Source organism: Lagenorhynchus albirostris, chromosome X, assembly GCF_949774975.1.
Source record: "Lagenorhynchus albirostris chromosome X, mLagAlb1.1, whole genome shotgun sequence".
NCBI lineage: Eukaryota > Metazoa > Chordata > Mammalia > Artiodactyla > Delphinidae > Lagenorhynchus > Lagenorhynchus albirostris.
The window spans coordinates 95,745,400-95,753,003 of record NC_083116.1 but is presented as its reverse complement, the minus strand read 5'-3'; the positions used below and the strand labels follow the sequence as shown (position 1 = coordinate 95,753,003).

At 44.2% G+C, this 7,604-nt stretch overlaps 1 non-coding gene across 1 annotated transcript; it reads right to left on the bottom strand.

Annotated features, from left to right (window-relative positions):
* Positions 1-7,218: 7,218 nt before the first annotated feature.
* Positions 7,219-7,320, bottom strand: LOC132514218 (U6 spliceosomal RNA). Its single transcript, XR_009538702.1, has one exon. It is a non-coding gene; the product is annotated as a U6 spliceosomal RNA (small nuclear RNA).
* Between the last annotated feature and the right edge of the window lie 284 nt (positions 7,321-7,604).

The window sequence follows — 7,604 nt, the reverse complement described above, 5'->3', positions numbered from 1 at the left end:
ATTCACTGCTGAGCTAGATTGAGCTCCACAGCCACACTTTCTTTCTGACTCAACAGCTCTATAAATGTGGCTATATCAGTAAGGATGCTCTAAGCTGCAAGTAACAGAAAACCCATCTCACCAACAGTGGCTAGAGACTTCTCTGGTGGTCCAGTGGTTAAGACTCCACGCTTCCACTGTAGGGGACATGGGTTCCATCACTGGCCAGGGAACTAAGATCCCACAAGCCACGCCACATGGCAAAAAAACCCCAACCAAACAAACAAACAAACAAAACAAAACAGTGGTTTAAACCATAAGTCTCTTTCTTACTTTCTTAATGTGTGTAAAGCAGGAAGGCCAAAGGTTGGTTCAGAGGCTTGGCAGTGTCATCAGAACCCAGTCCCTTCCCTCTTTCCATTCTGCAATCCTGTGTCCTGGTTTTCATATTCAGTTTTGCTCATAATAGCCACAAGGTGGTTGACACAGCTCCAACTGCGTCATTCAGGAAGAGAAAGAAAATTCCCCTCCCATGCCTCTGTCTTTTATTTTGTTTGGAGGGGAGGTAATTCCTTTCCCAGAACTCCAAGTGGACTTCCCTTTATATCTCATGGGTCAAAACGAGGTCGCATGAGCTCCCAGCTGCAAGGGAAGCTGGGAAAGCATTTTCACTTTCTATAATGAAAAAGGAGATGAGGAATGAGTAGCCAACAAATAGCATAAGCCTGTTGGGCTGTTTTTTTCCACAAGTGGCAGAAGACTCAACTTAACATGGCTTAAACAATAGTGAGGTTTGTCATCTTGTAAAAGAAGTCCAGAGCTAGGGAATTCCAGGGTTGCTTAATTTAGCCACTGACTCAACAGTGGCAGCAAAGTTCCAAGCCTTTTCCATCTTTCTGCTAATTGTTGGCTTTGGTCCTCTGGCTGGTCCCGTCATGGTCACAGGGGGGCTGCAGTAGCTGCAAGGATCACAGAGCGTCAATTGGATTGAAGAGAGGATGTCCTGTCTCCTTGTCTTTTTCTTAAGTGTGAGAACTTTCTTGGAAACTTCACAGCAGACTTCTTCTTGGGTCTCATTGACCAGTGTTGTGTCACGTGTTTATTTGTAAACCAGTCACCATCAAAGGGGATAAATTACCATGATTGGCTTTGACTAATCAGTATTCTCCTTCTGGGGGACAGGAGGAGTCCCAACACTCCTGAAGTAGATGAAACTGACCTATACTTAAACGAAGTCAGAGTTCTATTAACAAAGAAGGAGGGATGGCTACTGCGGATAATTTCTGCCACACCATTTTTTCCTGGAGTTTATAATTGCCTTGATTTTTTATTCACCTATTTTTTAAAATTCCATGAATATTTATTGAGGCTCTACTACGTTCTAAGCACTCTTCTAGGTATTGGGTATTCCTCTTAAACAAGAAAAACTTAGTACTTGGTTCTATGGACTTTACAACAGGATCATACAGGTTAGGAACATTGATTAGTGGGTAGTTGTCTAAGCTGTTATTAATAATTATCTCCCGCAATTTTCATGTCTGCATGTACTTGTTTGGGGAACTCAGTCTGCTCAACCATTATTTATTCCTCTTTAAACTTTCAAACATTTCTTGACCTGACTCTGAATAATTAATTTGAATTCTTAGGAGAGGTTTTACAGTTTCAATGGTCAATTACTTTTCAGATCCCTCAAAATGGATAATCAACAAAACAATCTCACTTCACTAGAAGTGAAAGGACCAATATTTTTGTTTTCTTGTGATGAATACTTTTAGGACCATCCAACCATTCCTGATAATGTTTAACTACTGTTCTCATTGAGAAATAAAGAAAGATGAGACACACTATGATATAGAAGGAAGAGGGATTTTTAAAAGACTTCATGCTTTTTTCAGATAATCCTATTCAGGGCGCTTTCCCCCCTATTGAATTAGAATAAACAATAGATGGTCTCAAGATTTGCCTCTACTGTCCTTAGCAATTGTCTCCTGAAATTTCATTTCTAGGAACTACAAAATTTCAGAAGTTTTTCTTTCTTCTAAACCCTACTGTAACTTTGTAAGTTTTGCTTCTCCAAAGTCAGTATTTATACTTTGAGCAGATGTGCCGGCAATCTCAGTAGCATGTTCTTTATGGCTCATAACAATGACAATATTTATGTAATCACTCAGTTAACTACCACAGTAGAATGTAAAGTTCAGGGGCTTTCACATTAACTATAGTGTTTTCATAAAAAATTTTAGTAATGATAGGAACAACTTTTTGTTTGAATTTAGAGAAATCTTTCTAAGAGATAAAGTTTCACTCAATACCACTGGCTAATTCTTTTCTTTTTTCCCTAATTAATTATTTATTTTTTGGCTGCGTCGGGTCTTAGTTGCAGCACACGGGATCTTTCATTGCAGCGCGTGGGCTTCTCTCTAGTTGTGGCGCGCAGGCTTAGTTGCCCTGCGGCATGTGGGATCCTAGTTCCCCAACCAGGGACCAAACCTGCATCCGCTGCATTGCAAGGCGGATTCTTAACCGCTGGACCACCAGGGAAGTCTCCCACTGGCTAATTCTTAAGAGTCTTTGGGGGACTTCCCTGGTGGTCCAGTGGTTAAGATTCCCCGCTTCCACTGCAGGGGGCGTGCGTTCAACCCCAGGGAAGTTCTGCATACCTCGAGGTGTGGCCAAAAAAAGAAGAAAAAAGAAATTGAGGCTTTGGAAGAAAACTCTTCTACAATTGTTCCACTTTTTGTTAGTGCTGATAAAATATTGGTTTTAAATATGTGAAAATTGATGTTTAGTACAATCTGAAATCATGGCTGTGTTAGGTAATGGGGTGCTCCACTTAAATGACAACTGTTTATTTGACTATAAAAATACTCTTCCATTTTAATAGAATAATTTCATGAAAATTTTCTTCGCAGACATAATAGAAGCTGCAGAACGGGTAGGGAACTGATGGTTCTTTGGCTGTGTTTGTGAAGTCAGATTTCCCACTGTAAAAAACATTCATGCCACTTTTCCACTGAGTATAGATGGTACAAGGTCAACATTTTTAAAACTACGTCTTCTTCTCATGTCTTTTGCACTCATTTTGACACTGAAACAAAAAACTGCATTTAAATATTTCCTTGAAGGTTTCCCCAGACTCTTCAAACAGCCTGGAACGGTTGACAAAGTTAGGCCAACTGATTCAGGCACAGCCCGCCACGGACAGCCATGGAGCATTCCCCTGGGGGCCCAGGCCTTCAGCTGGTGAGGAGTTGCCCAGTGCTTCCCAGCCTCCCACTGGACTTTGCCCCTTGGCACTCCAGCTCCTGGTGCTGCATTTTCCCTCTCAGGTCCAGTCCTCCTCTTACCCTTTGGTCTCCTTGAATGATCTCAGCTACCTCAGGCCTGGCGCTCACCGGGCTCACCGAACTTGGCCTTGCCACCAGCTCTTTCTGTTCTAGCTGCATCCTGCAGGGGTCCTGCTCTGGCCTGGCCCCAGGATGGACCCCTGGACTTCCTGGCCACTCCTCACCACGGTAGAGTCATGCCCCATGTTACAGGGATAGGGATGAGGTGACTGTCAGGTCCCGAGGCCTGCTTTTCAGGGTGTGTCATGTTACCCCCCAACCCCCCACCATGCATGCGTCCCTGCCGAGGACAGGCTTTGACATCCACTTCCTGATTACCGAGCATCCTGTTGGACTTCCTGATGGTTGTGCCCCATCCATCCATGTTACGGCGTGATCTGATACACCTCACTACCTGCATTCAACAGACCTCCCTTTGCCCTGTTTACCAAAGGGCCTTTCCACCTCCACAGGCCACCCTCTCCCTGATTTCCAATTGAGGCTACAGTGTTACATAATTATAAACTTCCTTGAGTGCTTTCTGTGTGCTGACACTGCACTATTTCCCATGGATTAGCTCCTTAAGCCTAGTTACAGCCCTGTGAGGTAGATAGTATGTTCAGCCCATTTCACAGCTGAGGGAACTGAAGCTTCCAGAGTTCCTGTCACTGGGCAAGAGTCACCGCAGCTTTCCGATTCATTCCTGGCAGCCGAACTGAATGACTCATGTGGCCCTATGCTAACTCATCATCCAGCTAACAGGTAACCTGTCAATTCACCTCCCTCTATCCAGAACATTCCATTCCTTGATCACTAGAGCTTTCATCCCTACTGCCTCTGAAACTAACTCATAATGCCAGCTGCCCGTTAATATCTAGCAAGGCTTCTCCTTGCCCTGGTAGGACACAGTGCCTGTCAGCTTTAAAGGAGGCCAAAGGGATACCCTACAATGAGGGCAAAAGGGAAATATGGCATGGGCCAACAGACATTGGGCTCCATGCGGACAATCAGAGAAAACAACCCAAGACTCTCCTCCCTCCCACTGCTTCAGCTGTCCCTGTTGAAAAGCTAAAGCCCGCTTTCTCCACCCATGCAGGCTCACAGGCTTCCTCAGCCCCGTGGAATTCCACTGTCGGTGGCCCCTCTCTAGGCACCCCACAGCATCTTCTACCACTCCCTGCCTCAGCTGGCTCATCGAGAGCCTGCCCCGTTTCCTCCCCCTATGAGTTTCCTATCACTGCTGTAACAAATGACCGCAAACTTAGTGACTTAAAATAATACCCATTTATCATCTTAAAGTTTGGAAGGTTAGAAGTCCAGACATCAAGGTGTTGGCTGCGTTCCTTCAGGAGCCTCTAGGGGAGAATACATTTCCTTGCCTTTTCCAGCTACAGGCTGCCTGCATTCTTTAGCTCACGGCCCTCCCTCCATCTTCAAAGCCTTCAGCGTAGCATCTTCCAATCTTTCTCTCAATGTCTCTCTCTCTCTTTCTCACTTCTGCTTCCATCATCACATCACCTTCTCTAGCTCTGACCCTCTTGCCTCCCTCTTAGAGGGACCCTTGTGATCACACTGGGTCCAGCTGGATAATCCTGACTGATTTCCCCATCGCGAGATCCTGAACTTGGTCACATGTGTAAAGTCCTTTTTGCCACATAAGGTGACATAGTCACAGGTTCTGGGGATTACCATACCTCCCACCACAACAGCCTGCCCACTAGAGATGGGAAGCAGGAGGACACGGGGGAGGAAGTACTGGGTTGTGGCAGAGACCTTGGCTAGCTCTAGTTGATATGTACTGTGGGAAGAGGAGGTGGATCAGAAGCACCAGAGGAAACCTGATTTTCTTCTCAGGAAAAGGCAAAGATCTTTCCTTAGACAAATTTGGAGAAGCTCAATTCTTCCTTGCCCTACCCAGCTGCCTAGTGGGGAGATGGCAGAGGGATGGGGCCGCCCATAAACCAGGTCATCTTAGCACACCCCATAAGATGGATGGCCAGAAAGGAAAGCCACCACTTCCACACACATACCTACTCTTGCCCTGTCCATGTCCTGCCCCCTGGCCTTGCCCCTGTTCTATCTCTGCTTCTAACCTAGAGACTTGCCTGCTCACCTTACTTTCCCATCCTTGGCCCCAATGGTTGTTGAACCAGGCCCACCCTCTGGCTCTTCCTACTTCAGAAGAAATGTGTCTACCATCCTTGGTCCCCTGAATGCCAATCACTGTACCTCAAGGAGGAGGACATTGCTCAGGGAACTGTTCCCCTCGCCCACAGGCATTCTGACCAGAATGTGCTGCACACACAATCTTCCCTCAACAGAACATGGGTCACTGTGAGCTCAACTTTGTAAATAATTGTGAGGTGGCGTTTTTTTTTTTTTTTCTTTTTTTCAGCCCCACGATCTCAAACAATGCTTAATGATTCGGTTCATGTAGCTATAATTCATCAAGATCTTGGAATTTAGGGGGAAATGATGATTTGCAGTGACATGCAGATAGACTATTTAAAATCACGGTTGTCCCAGAATAGCCAGGACATATGCTCAACATCTGGAAAACAACCGTATGAATGGTGTGACCGCAACAGATACCAGAGAATTGGGAATTTTAAGAACTATACTGAGGGTTTCTGGGTCCTAAGAACAGCAAAATGAAGTCCTTGTAGATTATATAGCAAACTGTTTTTATTTTTCAAACCCTCTTTATTATAAAATAAAACACAAACACAAGCAAAGCAAATGTATGACAATGAATTATTTTAAGCCGAGCATCCTTTTAACTACCACCTAGGTCAAGAAATAGAGCTTTGCCAGGTACCCTAGAAACCACTTCATGTTTCCCATCCCAATCATAGCCCCCTCCCTTGCCCAGAAGTAACCATGATCCTGACTTTTATGTTAGTCACAAAAAAACAAGTGTTTTATCAACCAATTTTGCATCCCTACAGTAAGTTTAGCTTGTCTTTTAAAAAACATTTTTTTTTTTTTTTTTTTTTTTTTTTTTTTTTTTTGCCATACGCGGGCCTCTCACTGTTGCGGCCTCTCCCGCTGCGGAGCACAGGCTCCAGACGCGCAGGCTCAGCGGCCACGGCTCACGGGCCCAGCCGCTCTGCGGCACGTGGGATCCTCCCGGACCGGGGCACGAACCCGTGTCCCCTGCATCGGCAGGCGGACTCTCAACCACTGCGCCACCAGGGAAGCCCTAAAAAACATTTTTTATTGGAGTATAGTTGATTTACAATCTTGTGTTAGTTTCAGGTGTACTGCAAAGTGTTTCAGTTATACACATAATCATTCTTTTTCAGATTCTTTACATATATAGGTTATTACAGAATATTGAGTAGAGTTCTCTGTGCCATACAGTAGGTCCTTGTTGGTTATCTATCTTATATATAGGAGCGTATATATGTTAATCTCAAGTTCCTAATTTATCCCTCCCCCCATGTTTCCCCTTTGGTAACCATAAGTTTGCTTTCAAAGTCTGTGAGTCTGTTTCTGTTTTGTAAATAAGTTCATGTGGCATTTTTTAGATTCCACATATAAGTGATATCACATGATATTTGTCTTTCTCTGACTTACTTCACTTAGTATGATAATCTCTAGGTCCATCCACGTTGCTGCAAATGGCATTATTTCATTCTTTTTAATGGCTGAGTAATATTCCATTGTATATATGTACCACATCTTCTTTATCCATTCATTTGTTGATGGATGTTTAGGTTGCTTCCATGTCTTGGCTATTGTAAATAGTGCTGCAATGAACATTGGGGTGCATACAGCTTTTTGAATTATGGTTTGCTCCAGATATATGCCCAGGAGTGGGATTGCTGTGTCATATGGTAGTTCTATTTTTAGTTTTTTAAGGAACTTCCATGCTGTTCTCCATAGTGGTTGTACCAGTTTACATTCCCACAAAAATATGGAATGCTTCATGAATTTGTGCGTCATCCTTGTGTAGGGGCCATGCTAATCTTCTCGGTATCGTTCCAATTTTATTTTATTTATGTTTTTTTATTTCTTATTTTTTTATTTATGTTTTAATAAATTTACTTATTTGTTTATTTATTTAGGCTGTGTTGAGTCTTCGTTGCTGCGTGCTGGTTTTCTCTAGTTGCAGCGAGAGGGGGCTACTCTTCGTTGTGGTGCGCGGGCTTCTCATTGCGGTGGCTTCTCTTGTTGCAGACAACGGGCTCTAGGTGCACGGGCTTCAGTAGCCGTGGTTCGCGGGCTCTAGAGCTCAGGCTCAGTAGTTGTGGCACACGGGCTTAGTTGCTCCGCGTCATGTGGGATCTACCGGGA